The sequence below is a fragment of the Fulmarus glacialis genome, unplaced genomic scaffold (genome assembly GCF_000690835.1).
Source record: "Fulmarus glacialis isolate BGI_N327 unplaced genomic scaffold, ASM69083v1 scaffold48304, whole genome shotgun sequence".
NCBI classification, from domain to species: Eukaryota; Metazoa; Chordata; class Aves; order Procellariiformes; family Procellariidae; genus Fulmarus; species Fulmarus glacialis.
The window spans coordinates 1-15166 of record NW_009208400.1 but is presented as its reverse complement, the minus strand read 5'-3'; positions in this window follow the sequence as shown (position 1 = coordinate 15166).

Below are 15166 nucleotides of genomic sequence, written 5' to 3'. Positions count from 1 at the left end.
GATGCATTTGGCAGTGGACAGTTTTTACTTGAATTATAGTCATGTTTCTTTTCTGAAACAAGCATAAACCAGACTACAATACTTAACACACTCCCTCAGTCAAAATAATCAAGTCTAAACATGTACATGAATTTCCTTCCTCAAACACGTACAATTCGGATTTCACCACAGCGTGCCATTCAGCGGAGAGCCTAGCTAAATGACTGTGTAACCAAGTATCTCACTTCGACCTCGGTTGTGCCAGGGAGGTGCGCTAAGACCAAAGTCGAACAGTTGTACAGTCGGTTGCATGTGGGATTACACTAAATGATCCTAAGCCATTTTTGTACTTTAATTCTCTTTTCAGCAGATTCTCCTTCAGGAGCTTGCAGCTCAAAATCCTCTCTCTATGCAATAGTGTAATTCCTTCACATCGTAAAAAGTTGGTACTAAAGTATTACTGCAACATCATGGACCCAAAGTCAACTAAGTACATTAACAGCAAATATACGGAACATTTAAAGACTCAAGCCATGTTTCTGCACTGTATACATGTCATATTTTAAACTCTCAAAAACCCCTTTTTTCTTGAATTCTTTCTACGTCTATAATAAATCCAGAAAGTGGGGAAAAAAAAGGAAAAAAAGAAAAAGAAAAAACTCATTCTTCAAAAGAGAAATACATGGCAAAGAGGGACTAACTGGAATTCTCATTAAAAAATTTGTGAGACAGGAAAATAAGAAATGAAGGAGCTATTAAAAAGCAGCAGCTGAATGAGCTACAACTGCAATAAATTCCCCATTTTCCTGAGTCCCCACACACTAAGTTGTCAGGCTCACTACCCTGTAAATACTGTTGTTATTCCATGGCACAGGTACGGTGTACCTGCAGGAAAGAAATTCCTGTGAATGACTCATATTTCTAAATAAGAGCATACCTCCATGAAATTTTCAGTTAGGGATGACTTATTTTCCCACCACATACGGTACTACTGTTTTATCTATTTTTCCCAAAACTATTAAAAGAAAAATTAGGTGAGGCATATATAATTACAGGGTTTAAGGCTTTTTGATACAGGAAAAAGTTTAAGATAGTAAAAGAACAATAGTGATGAACAATAGGAAGGGATAACTGACAGGAAAATTTAAAATTATAGCGTTGAACAATTCCTACATTTAATTTGGCACTCAGTAATAACACTGAATTGCCACCGCTGAAAACTATGTATTCCAAGCCTGAACACCAGAAGCGCTCTAGAGGATTAGGACAACTTAACACACTTCAGGAGTGTAACTTGGTGAGTGACAGGAACACATTAGGTGAACTTTTTTTTTTAAAACTTATTTCGTTTTTTTCTAGCTCATCAATTTCTCTTGCATTTGAGAATGCCCAGTAATGCCCAGGTCTTTCCCAGGCAGATCAGACAGATGCTACAAATCCTCACTGGATCTCACAGAATATCGTGCTCTCCCCAACACCACAGAAGGGGGATGTACAGAGCTGGAGAGAGCTTGCGAGCCTCCCTGGCCACCCTCCACGGTGTTGGAAGGGAGATCACGAGCCTCTCCTAAGAGGTGAGACAGTAAGAGAAGAGAAAAGGGTGAAACTTGTGTCAGCTATGTTGGGATCCTCAATATTTTTTACAGAACAGAGCTTCTGCTGCTATAGATTATATTAAGCTCCTATTGTGGACACAGCCTATGTTGACAGAATATTTTTTTTCTGCTGCCATAGTACACCTCCCTTCCAAGTGACAGAAGTAAGCCAAAAAACGCTCCCTTCTCTCAGAGTAACTGTGCCCATACATTAGTTTTTGCCATCATGGAGCTGATGACCAGTGAGTGTGAGAAATTCACACTGCAAAACAAAGCATACTGAAAAATTTTGTGGAATATATCTAACAACCACAATATTCTTCCTGCATTACTTCCACAGCATTTCTTGAAACATTTTTTACACAACGCCAAGAAGGCAGTAAATTTTTTTTTACTTTTTTTAGATTTTGAGCAAGAGTGTCAATGCATGTTGTTTATGTTTTACAGATGGATATGTAACCAACACACACAAAGCTGTGAACTGTCACCAAATTTAACAGCTGTGACAACTGATGCCCAGGTTTGAATCTGTGAGCTACCAGTGGTGGGTTCAGTGTCCCACTATCAACCAGCTCAGATAATGCAGACCTCACTGCTGAGAAAATGTGTTCATTTCGTTCAAATATTTCTGGATCACAGCGGGCAGATCCACAGAAAGAGGAACCAAGAACAAATGTTTTCTTCAATTTCCTTTTAAACAATAACACCAGTCATATTTTGTCAGCACATTTCATCCCTGCGATGTGACCCAGATTTCAAGTATGAAGAAACATCCCAACAAGAAGACATGGTCGTTGAGCTGCCTGAAGTCCATTCACATGGTACTCGTGATGCTTTCAAGAAACCTAAAATCTTATGCTAGCATACAAAGAAGCCTGAGTCACCATGGGAAACAGACAAAAAGTTGATAAGCTTATGCCTGGTGGGGAGAAAGAAGTATGGGACAATGATAACCCTAGTGTAATGATATACCTGTCTGGACTCACAACAAAGTCAAGGAAAATGACTTATAGATAAAGTCTTTCATCCAGACAGGCCCCAAAGCACTTTACAAACTTCAAGGAAATGCTTTTTGTTAGTTCAAAGATGTTGAGACTTTTCCCCCTCAAAGACTCTTGGCCTTTCTTTAACCAACTTATTTTCCTTCCCTAGAAAATTACTGCAATTTCATGTTATTCCAGCTGATGTATTTCATATTTTGCAACATACTGTATTACTTGTCATTCTTCTCAAATCTCCAAGTGTGTTTTTCTGCAACTGCCTCCTAGAGAGACAACTATTAACTAGGAAACCATGATTCAAAGAAGTCTGGAAGTAGTGCTAGTATAGTGTAGGTAAAAGCAAAATAAAAAGACAGTGATTTATAAAAACAGCAGAACACACAATATGTACTATGCAAATGTTGGTGCTTGGTTATGAATCTGGATGAATGTATAAAAAAACCACAAGTTCCATCAAAACAATAACTAGCAATTATAACTATCAAAGACGCAATGCAAATGGCACCTCTAAATTTTCCTTGTTTCATTGAAAGCACCTTTTATTCTCCTCCATATCTTCCAGGTTACTAAGTCATTTCAATCTGAAATAAAATCACGCCCAAAAACCCCGGGCTTCAGTCCCCTTGTTTTAACCATGATTCCTCAGTACGTCTGCCTCAGGCTCATATACGTAATTCTACTCTCCCAAAGCTTAAGCATCTCCCCTAAAAGAAAACATTTTCTTAGAAAGATTTTGCCGAAGAATGAAGGCGGGTTTTTATAATTGGCCTTAAGAGAAAATAGATTTTCTGTTACTTTATTTTTCTGCTCTAGCAATCATATTTCTAGGCACCATTGTTTTGCCTTTGCTTTGCTAGTGAGGCTTTGTTTTGATTATACTATATGTGTTTGGAACTAAAAGTTTATTCCCTCCAGGCCAAGACATTTTTTCTCTTTGCAACTGAGGGTACATGCTTGTAATTAATTCAGTCTTTTCAGTTTGGGTCAGACTACTAACCAACAAAGAAAAATGGAGAGCTGGGTTAATCATAGAAGAGTTAATCTCAGAACAGAACCCCAAAATCTGTTGCTGAAGGAAGATGCTATTTTCAATTTCTGATGTTGCCAAGACAAGAATTTTACATTAGTCATCTTCAGATATTGTGGAGCTCACCAATAGCTGAAACATTTTGAAATGAAAGTTTGCAGTGCTTGAGTTTTAGACGAGCGGATAACAAATTCCACTAGAACCAGCACTGTTCCTGTTGAGATTCTGGAACAGACCAGCTGTCTTTAGACATATTAGGCTCTCTGGACATTTAATCCATGCTGCTAGGCACACAGGGAGCCTATTTTTGGAAGTCATCTCCCTCTTGTTACAACCCGTGGTATAGACAGGTTGCTAAACACTTCCTGAACAGACCTTCCAGGATGTTGTCTGACCACAAAAAAAATCCTAATGAGTTACTTTTGTTCATCTCATCCATATTACTTATCTTTTTAATTAAAAAAACAAACAAAACAACCAAAAAAATCAAGCAGATTAATAAACCCAAGTAAGTCTGTGTTGGACTATGGAAGCCACAGAGTAACTCCTGTGTTTGTTACGAGAAGCTAATATTTTTTGCAAGGTCTACACAGACAAGAGAGCTGCATTTTGCTTAACTTCACCAGAAAACCTAATCTTGCTCTACTTCACCTTAATCTTCCTGTGGGATCAGAACCATAATCACATATTCCACAGGACTTTGTCAGGTTGCTATCTTTTAAAAGGCTAGATAACGTTTTTGGCTGCTCCTTTGGCCTTAAAAATAGCCGACTATTTTTATTGTAAGATAAAAACTCTATAATGATAATACGATTCTTATTGCTCTGGAAAACATTTTTTCTTGGTGCACTATATAGCTTCAAAACCTTTAAAAATAGTTTAAACTGTGCTCTCTACCTTGTAATGGGCTGCTATTACGCTCTTCTTGCACCTGGCTTTCCTGATTTAAAAATAAAAAATAAGAAATCAACCAACTCTGTTGTTAAAAACAGGGAAGATGCCATCACATCATATTTTTATCAGTCACTGTCCATACAAATTTTAAACTAAATATTTTCCATTACATATACATGCTGATTTAAAGCTGACTTTTTCACAGCCCATTCTGGCCTATTTCTTGCATGGAAAACTTCATTCTTACAAATTTCAGTCTCTGAGATTAATTTGCTAACTTGTGCATGTACCTAAGTTAAAACTGATATGAAAATAAGTGCTAAAGTTTTAACAGCTTTACTAATTTGTGAGTGATACTACGTTTTTACGTATAACCTTAAAAACATAATATTAAGGCATTATGAACTTCAATGTCATTCAGTTTCAAAAACTTAACTGAAATGAGTTTCAGGGACCTGTCTGATCCCATCACAATGAGGCTATTTTACACATTTTATTTTCTTTTGTTAATTTTTTTTCCTATTTTATTTTGGGTGAAAAATCCATAAGAAAAAACAAACCTCATTGGCTACTCAGTGGAAAGTTATAGGAAGTTTCTGGTCAATATTCCAATAATACAAAGTATAATAAGCACAAGTTACCAACAGCAACAAAAGTTTTGTAAGCAAAAACTGATCTGCATACACACTATAATGTTTCCGTTCTTTGCTTTTACCCTGAATTTCACTTATTTATTTCACAAGCTAATTGCCTTCAGTTTGGTCTAACATATCTCTGCCACTTTAAAATGCATGAGATGTAACGAAATAATAACTTCATGGCTGTAAGGTAGCAGATATGGCTCTATAAACAAGCAGGGAATTGCTCTGTTGAGTGAGAAGACAGTATTTGTCTAGTGCCTTACTTTGGGAAGTTTATGTATGAGAAAAAGGTAGGAGCCATAGAACTATTAATACTACCATTACTGATGCCAAATGGTACAGGTTTACATTCTTAAGCAAAACCATGCAAAATCAGCCTTTTAATATGCCTGGCAACCTGAGAGACTTTTTGAGTCAGAGAAGAGGGAGGCTGCACATCTGTATCACGGGGCATGGATTCATGTGCTACGCTAGTAAATTTGAATGGAATAGAGGCGGCTACAGTCCACTAATCTCCACACTCGTCCCATAAATCTGTATCTATATATTTTAAAACAGGGAAATCTGCAAGAACGAAAAGTGCTGATATCACCTGTGAGCTTACATGGTTGTTGGACTCTTTTTCCAATCATTCCCCAGTATTAGGAGTAAACCTAGCCTCTCTATCAGCAATACCACAAAATAAGAAATGGCCATGCCACGTTCCAAAGCAATGCAAGTCTCCTTGACAGTGGTTAATTTACTACATTACAAAGCAGTTACATTATAATTTGGGAGAATTTTCCAGATACTGAGGAGACCTTATTTAACTTAAATACCAAACTTAATGCAAGTTAACTTAAATATCAAACACTTGGAAGAAAGTTAGTTGTCACCTTTGTGCCTTTGATATATATAACAGAGCACACAATACTTTCCACTAGAAGCGCTGAAGAAACAATTTAGCAAAATCATGGAAGAGTATTCTTGACACTTATAAACGTGTTAGTGAAAACAGAAGGAATGTTTTCTAATTTCCGTACCTCCTTCCTCTACATCCCTTCCAGCTCAGTAGGTACTTTTTCATTGTGCATTATGACCAAGGTGGGGGTGTAGGAGGAGGGGGAAATAAAAGGCAGGCTATCGTTCAGTGATGTTTTCTCTGACAGTAAAGTCAATTTAAGGAGCTATTCATTCCTCCACTGACTGTGCCGTTTGCTGCCTTTCAGCATGTCATTGCAAGACGTTAGTTTTTGTAGAGCAGCTGGCACAGGGAGTTCCAGCCTCCCCTTCTCCAGCACAGCTCACTCTCACCCGCGTGATAGAGTTTGCTGCTCTGACAGGCTGTAGCTCCGTGACAGCCTAAGCCAATCTAATTGCTGTCATACTCCTGCACCCTCCCTGAGGCAGCTTTGGCACTTGGCTAACCCTCCATTTAGCCATTATTTTTAGGCCAGCTTAGTAAACTGAAATGTTTCAACACAGAATCACAGGAACAAGGGGTGGAATAAAAACATACAACTCCTGGCAGGGGAAGGGACAGCGACAGTAGTAAACCAGCAAGCCCAGGGCATGGGGTTAAAGCACTGTACCATGATCATCCATGTATAACTACATAACTTAACACAACCATTTAGCTGTCAGCATGCTCTCTGGCACAGTCACGGATGGTATCAATGGCACAGCGTTCTCCTGGATGGTGCTCAGGAACAGTTCAAAGCAATACATGGGAGAGGGCTGTTCCCTACAGGCAGAGCAGAGGAGGTCACCCTGTTTTGGTGAAAGAAAGATTAGCTGGGAGGATGCAACCTGTGTCACACCGCCCGCTCAAGGCCAAGGAACACATCCTGGCCCATTTCACTGACCAGTCAGTGGGACTGCAGCAGCAAAAAGACTAAGCTGCTCTGGAACTACAGCCTCAGCTGCTCCAGTATCAACCGTGAGGCTGGTTTTTTTGTTGATGTGATCACTGAAACTATTCAGGTTTAAAATTTTCCTTTTATTTTCTGGCACATTATTTTAACAAAGACCATCCGGTCACAAATTTTTAAAGCAACAGTATTTTATGTCATGGGTTTCATTTGCTTATTGTACTCTTTGAAGGGCTGTATTCTTTAGCATGAACATTGATAAGCTTTTTCTATTACAATTGATTTTTTTACAGCCCAGTTTCTAGAGAAAATAAGGCTTACACAATTGCACTGTCCATAACTGTGTCTGTCAGTCCTCCCCTGGCAAATGCGGAACCTACTGACCAATATCAACCCAATTTCACAGAGGGAGAGAAAGTTCAAACACACAATGTTCCTACAAGTTTTCTGAAAATCAAAAGCTATGTAGGTAAGACAGACCCTTTTAGAACCCCAATAAGTGAAAGACGGCCACAGCCCAGTCCTTACCCCACATCCACTCTGGCTACACACAGACACGCTCCACTTTCTCTCCTTTCCTAGCCTACCTCTGAAAAAAAGGTCAGCTCCTCAGCAGAGACAGGGCCGTGAATGAACAAGCATTCTGCTTCCAGCTCAGCCAGCAAGCACACCCAGCGTAGGCACTTCAGGCACCAGGAGGGAGAGCAAATAGGAAGTACTCTGACTGGAGGTGGGGATACTTGAAATACTGTGGATAGAGAATCTGGAGGTATTACAGGAGACGAGAGGGCTGCAAGGCACAAAAGAATGAGAGTCTGTGGGAAAACAGACCTTATCAATTCTGGTGTTCAAGAAACAACATATAACTAACTGGATTATTTTAGCTTGCGCTCATGATTATCTTGTTAAGAAGAACCCTCACTTATGACACTTACAATATGACAATAAAATAACTCAGAAATAGAGTTTGAAGAAAAATGCTACACACATCATTCATGTAAATGGTTAACATCTTTTGTCCCTGAGCACTACAGCGGATCAAAACTCCTACAGAGTAATATTTAAAAACCTGCACATTAAAGTGGGGAACAAAAAATTATTCTCTTCTCATCCTTTCAGTATCATGTAAGTTATAAAACAGAACTTCGTTTTTTAAACTCTCTTTGAACACTCTTTGAGGATAAACAAACTCCACCCAGATTAGTTTAAACAACCATCTACTGCAAACCGAGTTAATTCAGCAGACTTTGTGCAGAAGCAGATGAGGAATGTCCATCTAGCCACAGGGAAAAGAGTAAAGCTAGGCTATGGAACTCAAGTAACAGGTGAAAAAGTATCCGTTCAGACATTCAGAAAACTCTGTACAAATTTTACATGACTTGCTTCTATCCTCTGACGGTTGACTGAAGGCTCTTAACCCTCTTTTACAGCCTTTTCACATCAGATTTGTCCCTTCTTCTATCAACTGCCACGTGCTTCTCACTCCTTTCACAAGGAGCTTAACACAAACAAAAACTTTAAAAGTGGCATGGCATCTTCTGCCCCCTCATAAGGCAAGATATTGCTTAACATAAATCTGCACCAGTTTTTCAGTTTGGATCTAGTGTGAGCTTTTGAAACAGATCTTCTCATCATCCCATTTATAGTGCTTTGGTTCACATAACAAAGCAATCTCAGAGCGTACCAACCCGAGTCCTCTGACTGAAACTAAACTGGAAGATACACTTCAACAACTAAAGGACACGGGACCAGACCGAGCTAAAACCTCCAGAAATGCAAACAACATGGACAAGTCCTGAACACCAACAGACTCATTCTACTGGTCTGTTCCTATTGCACCACAGTATTTGACAATACAGATGAAGACTGACATCACTCTGAGTAAGCTGATATAACAGTAGTGGGTTTATCAGCATAGTTACTTTGGTTTAGTTTTATTTTTAAACTATCAAACAAAAAAAAAAGCCCTTTACCCTAGTAATTTTGACAAAATATCAGCTGTCTGGAAATGCAGGCACAGAGCCTTTCAAATTCCCAGCAACAAAGTAAATGGCACATTAACAACTACACATACTTCTCTAACCTTACAGCACCTAAACTAAACGGGAACAGAAAACACATAAAGAGGAGAAAGAGCAAAGAGTAATCTTCTTGAAATAACTTTTTAATTTTGAAAGCATGGACCACTGATGACAAATGTTTATTTTCTAATCTTAAACTATTTTATGGTTTGGAACCCTATTATGTTAATTGGCTCAGGACATTTTTATATTATCTATTAATCTTTGAGATTGAACATTACCAAACATTTTCCAGGTCTATAATAAACCAATCTCCTATCAAAACAGAATTATCTTCAAATAAGCCCAACAGGGTAATTAAGTGTAACACCTCTTCACCTGAAACTGTATCTATACAGCCCATTTTTCCAACTGAGCTCTCAAAGACTTTCCGTGAAGAGTGCTAGTAAGCTTTCTAGTCCCTCAGCAACACAAAACTAAGGAACTCTAAATCCAGTAATTACAGTAATTACATTCAAGTCTTCAAAAGTTTCTTCCAAATCTGTATTTTTAAGAACATAAATTGAAAGTATCAAGATTACACTAACTTTCTTGTTTTCTTCTTTAATATTCATCGGTTCTATCTTGATAAGCAAAATAAACAAGCTTTTTCCAAGCGTATTTAAACTGATTTAATTACAACGGTCTTGACAAGAGTTTAAGGTGTCAAATAAATTGAGCTAGGTAATTCAATCAAAATATACTATATTTAAGTCTAGTATACACAAAGCCAGTAAGTACCTTTAACATTCCTGTAGATATTTCTGCTATTGATAAATTATCTCCTTTACTTCTTATATACTTTTCCCCTCCTCTGGAAACAAACCGTAAAACTTCAGTTCATACTATGCTTTTCTTTGGCAAACACAGATACAACATAACTGTTGCACATGTAACTACTAATAACTAGCTTTCTCTTATCCTCTTTATTTATTTCTTAACTTCTGGCGGATATTCTTCTGCACCATTTTTCAGACATGCACACAGATACAGACAACTGACATATAACTGCAGCACCAGGAGTGTGTCACAGTTAGCCACATTTTCAAAAGAGAATGAACTGGGCCCTCACCTATAGGATTTATCTCCCTCCCAGGTGGTGGATTCGAATCAGGTGACCAGGCATCACACGACAGCCCAAAGGCATGATTTCATATAAAAGGAAGCCTGCTGCACCTAAATGAGCTCCCCTAGGATAGTAAAATGAGAGAAGTTCCTGGGAAAGGGAGAAAAGAGAAGAAACTCAGGTAGTGTTATCTCATATGAAAAGGGTGTTGGAAAATGAGGTGAGGACAAAAGAGACTATAGAACCTAGCTGTTACCTCGAGTCAGCCTGCTTCTTCCTGAAATAGTGATTGCTTCAAAAACACCAGCTATGAGATGTAAACTACAGAAGAGCGAGCCCAGAGGAAACTACAACGGATGAAGCAAAATCCCACCACAGGGGGTAAGAAATAAATATACCTGTATTAGACTCTTTGCTCCAGCAGCTTCAGCCCCTGTATACTAAGCAGAAGATACTGAGTACCCTTGAAGTTCTACCTAGACTAAGGAAATCTATATTTGACTGTGTCTAAACCAGAAGCTTTACCAGTACAATACGACCTGTTACAAATGTAAAAGGAAGGGGGAAATACTGTTTTTCCCTAGTCAAATACAGCTAGGGTAACAAGCCTCCTAGTGAGTGCAAATGCAACTGTGCTGGCAAAAGGAGCCCCTTTGTGCAGAGGTTTTACAGCTAACTAGGCTGGTATTGCTGTGCCAGTAAAGTCCTTGTGGTATAGCCTAATCCTTAGATTGAATTACCTACCTTCCTCTAATTAGCACCTCCTAAAATATAGGGTGAATCAAAGCAATCGTGTTTTAGAATGGCCTAAAGTAAACTGAGTTATGATTTAGACTGAATCAGTGCAGCTAAAGCTAAATTGCTTAGAACAACTGCTCTGATTTGATCTGAGTTCCTGTTAATTTGTTAATTTAAATTAGCTATTCCTAAACATAGCCTAAATAAGGACCAGGTTCCTTTTCTTTCATATGAGGCTTCAAGGATGCTAACGTGCCCTACAGTATCACCTTCCTAGCCCTACTCTGCTGATAATGACATTCGTGCTGTGTTGCCACTGCGTGTGTTTATATATATAAAATAAAGTAATTTATTTTTAGGCAAATTCTAATCCAAATGTTTTAGAGCCTTAGATCTTTTTTCTCCTACTTACACTTGGTATATTGGCAATGAATAGTAGGATGTGTTTTTTAGCATTGTGCTACTTTAAGTACGCATAGCTTATTTTCCAGATGCTGTGGAGTTAACGGCTCCTTTTAGTTAAACTTACTTTCATCATAATGTTATACTTAAAGTTACACTGCTACAATAAATATTATGAATTCAAAACTACAAGTGTTTTATGCCTTCTAACTAGATTGCTCACCAACAAAAAGAAATTCAGAATTCAGACAGGAGTTAGGACCATTAGGGATAACTTCAATTTCCATCATCTCTTTTATATGCAACTCTGGCATCCATATCACTTAGTGGAAAGAGGATCCTCATCGGATCTAATGCAACAGACAGGCAACTTCCTAAATGTTGGCTTTAGGGTTATTTCCAGCTAGATGCATAGAAATCTGATTGATGGGGCTGGATTCTCATAAAACTCTCCCCATGGGGAGGTGTATTTTTTATGTCACAACGCAGCAGAGACCAATGCGGCTGCTGAGTTAATCCCGTCCACCAGCGGCTGCACATTTCCTTCCCCTTGGCTTGTCCACAGATCTCAGTATTACCATAAATACTAACCCATCAGATAGGGAAACTGAGGCAACAAAGGATGTATGTCAGATCACACACCTGACAGTGTTAGCAAAGGTGAAAATACACTTCAGGCTGATACTCAACTCATTATTTTCTTACACCAGACTGTCCTGACAAGTGTTTTCCTTGGATCACGAGGTACGATGAAAGAACTCCTTGTTTTCCATAGTTAAGAGGACCTTAATCAAAGTAATTACTGAAACTGATCTGATTGGGAAGTAATCTATTTTAAAAAAGTTAAGACTGCCAAGTGGGAAGCTACTATGCAACCTCTGAAACTGATTGCTTTAGATGTGGATGATTTCACACTTAATTTTTCAAGTGCTATTGAAAATGTCTTCACCTGTGAATGTAAAATATTTATTTTTCTAAAATACTAAATAATGGCCATCTAGGCAACTCAACATGTAAACATGTTATATTGGCTTTCAAGTATCTCAGTGTATGCGAGTTTCTCCTCCAAGCAATCAGAAGAGATACACTGCACTGCAACTAATGCTGCACTTCAGCAAATTAACCTATGTTTAAAGTACTCTACAGGGCCTGACAAAAATCTTGTCAAAATCCCTGCCTGAGATAGCTACTCTTTTTAAACAAGCTTGTAAAGAGCCTACTGTTCCCTTACAGGATCAGAGCAGCACGATTAAATTTAAATGTTCTGCCCCCTAAAAATTGTAATCTGTTATGAATTTGATTAATCAACTATGCACTTATGGTGCATATTTGCATTTGTTGAAGACTTAACTGGGATGTATAAACATCAAATGAACTTTTCATATACAATAGATGAAAAACAATCTTCCATTTAAAATTTACAAGAGATTGGTGGCAACGCTTTAGTGGTAATGTAAGCTGCCAGCAAATGAAAGAATTTCATTCAGACTTAGTCCTTTACTTTCTGGGCTAATAAAAGTAAGAACCATCATATCTGATCTACTCACAGTAATGAATCAGAAAAGCACTTGTCTGAGAGGAATGCTCCTGAGAAAGTATGGAATAAGGATGCAGTCACAGGGGGAGCGGCAGGGACATACACACATGACAGCCTTTAAATCTGGGATAATTCTAATAGTCCTACTCTGACATTATCAAAGTCCAAAAACCACGATACATAGGAATTGGCTCCCCTAGGGAGATCAGGCTGAAAACACATGGATGGGGAAGAACTTGTACAGGGTTGAATAGGGAAAAGCTGCAAACCCATAAACTGGAAAAGGCAATTTTAGAGTTATACAATTACACTGGCTTCAGCTATGATCTTGAAATTATCATGATGATGTTCTGGAACTTCCAGTTATTCCTTCAAAAGGGCAAGAAGTCTCAAGCTTCTGTCAGAGTATACATATGTCTAGAAACGCACATTAATTTTAAATTTCTGCCAAATTCCAGTCCTACTTGATACATCCTGCTTTTACAGACTCACAGAATGGTTGAGGTTGGAAGGGAACTCTGGAGGTCATCTTGTCCAACCCCCTGCTCAAGCTTTTCTTGCAAGCTCTTGCCAAAATAGTTCAGTATGACTTTCAGCATTGGTTCTTACAAAAATGTGCAAGTACTCCAATTTATTACTCCACTTACACCTATGAAAAAGCTTCTTCCACGGGAATGAAATATTTGCATAGAAAACTGTCAGAAGAGAAAATGTGACTCTTAAGTCTTCTGCAAACACAATTTTTGTTGGTGTCAACCTCAGCAGCATTACAAGTGATCAAAGAAAATAAAAGCCAATACAGTATGGAAAAATTTTGTAAGATGAAGACTAAGTTTCCTTTCGAATTCAGAGGACTTTTTTTTTTTTTTAACTGCTTAATGCTATTCAGCCTGCAATAGTGTCTCATCAGTGTGCTGGGGAATCACCATAGTGGAAGGAATTTATCAACACTTGCAGTGGAAGCAAGATGGAAAATTACCTTTAAATTATCAAAATGCATGTACAGCTCCAGCATATATGGAATGTTTACATATTTAGAAAAATGATCTAACTGTACCATTAAATCTCTGGGACAGACTGACAAGAGAATTTTTTCTTTAATGAAAGAACTTTCTCAGATGAAACAGGAATGTCAGCTTTAGCGCATACTCCACTGACTGGAACAGGATCAAGTCTTAACTAAGTTCCACACAATGTTTTCAGGGGAAAAGTGGAGAATGTTTTATGGAATTTAAGTCTGGATTTGGCTTGCATCCTAGAACATATATCTTGTTATGAAAACTGCTGAAACACTTTTAAGTGGGCAAGCCACAAGTGTCCTTGGAGCTATCCAGTCAACTGGAAGTCACATAGGCAAAACCTCCTGAAGTAGAAAAGCTTGAAATTGGAAGGGGGGGTGAGGGAGGGGCAAATAATCTTGGAAGCATATCTGTTATATAGAGCTGTTTGCTTGTGCCTACAGCATGAAGTAGTTACAACTTGTTTTCTGCTATTGTCACAGATCCAATACGTTACTCTAGCTAAATCATAATCTCTTCCTGCCTCAGTTCATCCATGTGTAAACCTGGTTCGCTAACTCTTACCTTAATGTGTCATGGGGCTTAATTAATAACACTTAGGTCTTTTAAGCCCTCTACAAACATTAACTACTTCTTGTAACAACTCTCTGAGGTATTATTATCCCCATTTTACTGATGGAGAAATGGCAAAAGAGGTTGTGACTTGCCCAAGGCAGCAGAGTGATAGTTATACTTAGAGATCCTCTTCATAGACTACTGTATTGTAACAGTGGAAACTTATCAAGAAAGGTAAAGTCAATAAATACAATCTCAAAATTACTTTTACAAGAGTACCATAAGCAACTGGAAGACTATGAAAAACCACTACCAGAAACAATAGGCTTGGGATCAGGACAAGTGCTATAATCAGCATCGTAGAGGAAGAAATATCCCAGGCAGATCTAGGCTAGGGCTCACCAAAACAGTCACAAAGAAATACTAAGACCTGTCCTCTCATGTGCTCCTAAGTACCATAAAATTGAGCAACAGGCTTGTACAGTAGTCTTTAGTAACACAGGAGCGAGCAGATAATCAATGTGGTATGCAACGTGCTAACATCTCACTCTGCGTTCCCAGTACTGACAGGGAATGCCAATAACGGGTTTAGATGGCGATGGCCCTGCACGCTACGGCCACCATCCTCCCCTCCTGCCCTCACAAGTGACAGCAGACAAAGTTGGTGTTATCCCCTTCTGCCCAGCCGCGCTGACATCCTTCGCAGCAGCCTTTCGGGATCTCTGCCCGGGCAGCCTGCGGCGTCGCGCCGGTGCCCGGCATTCGCCGGGGAGGCAACGGGGCGGCAGCACCCCGCCGTCCC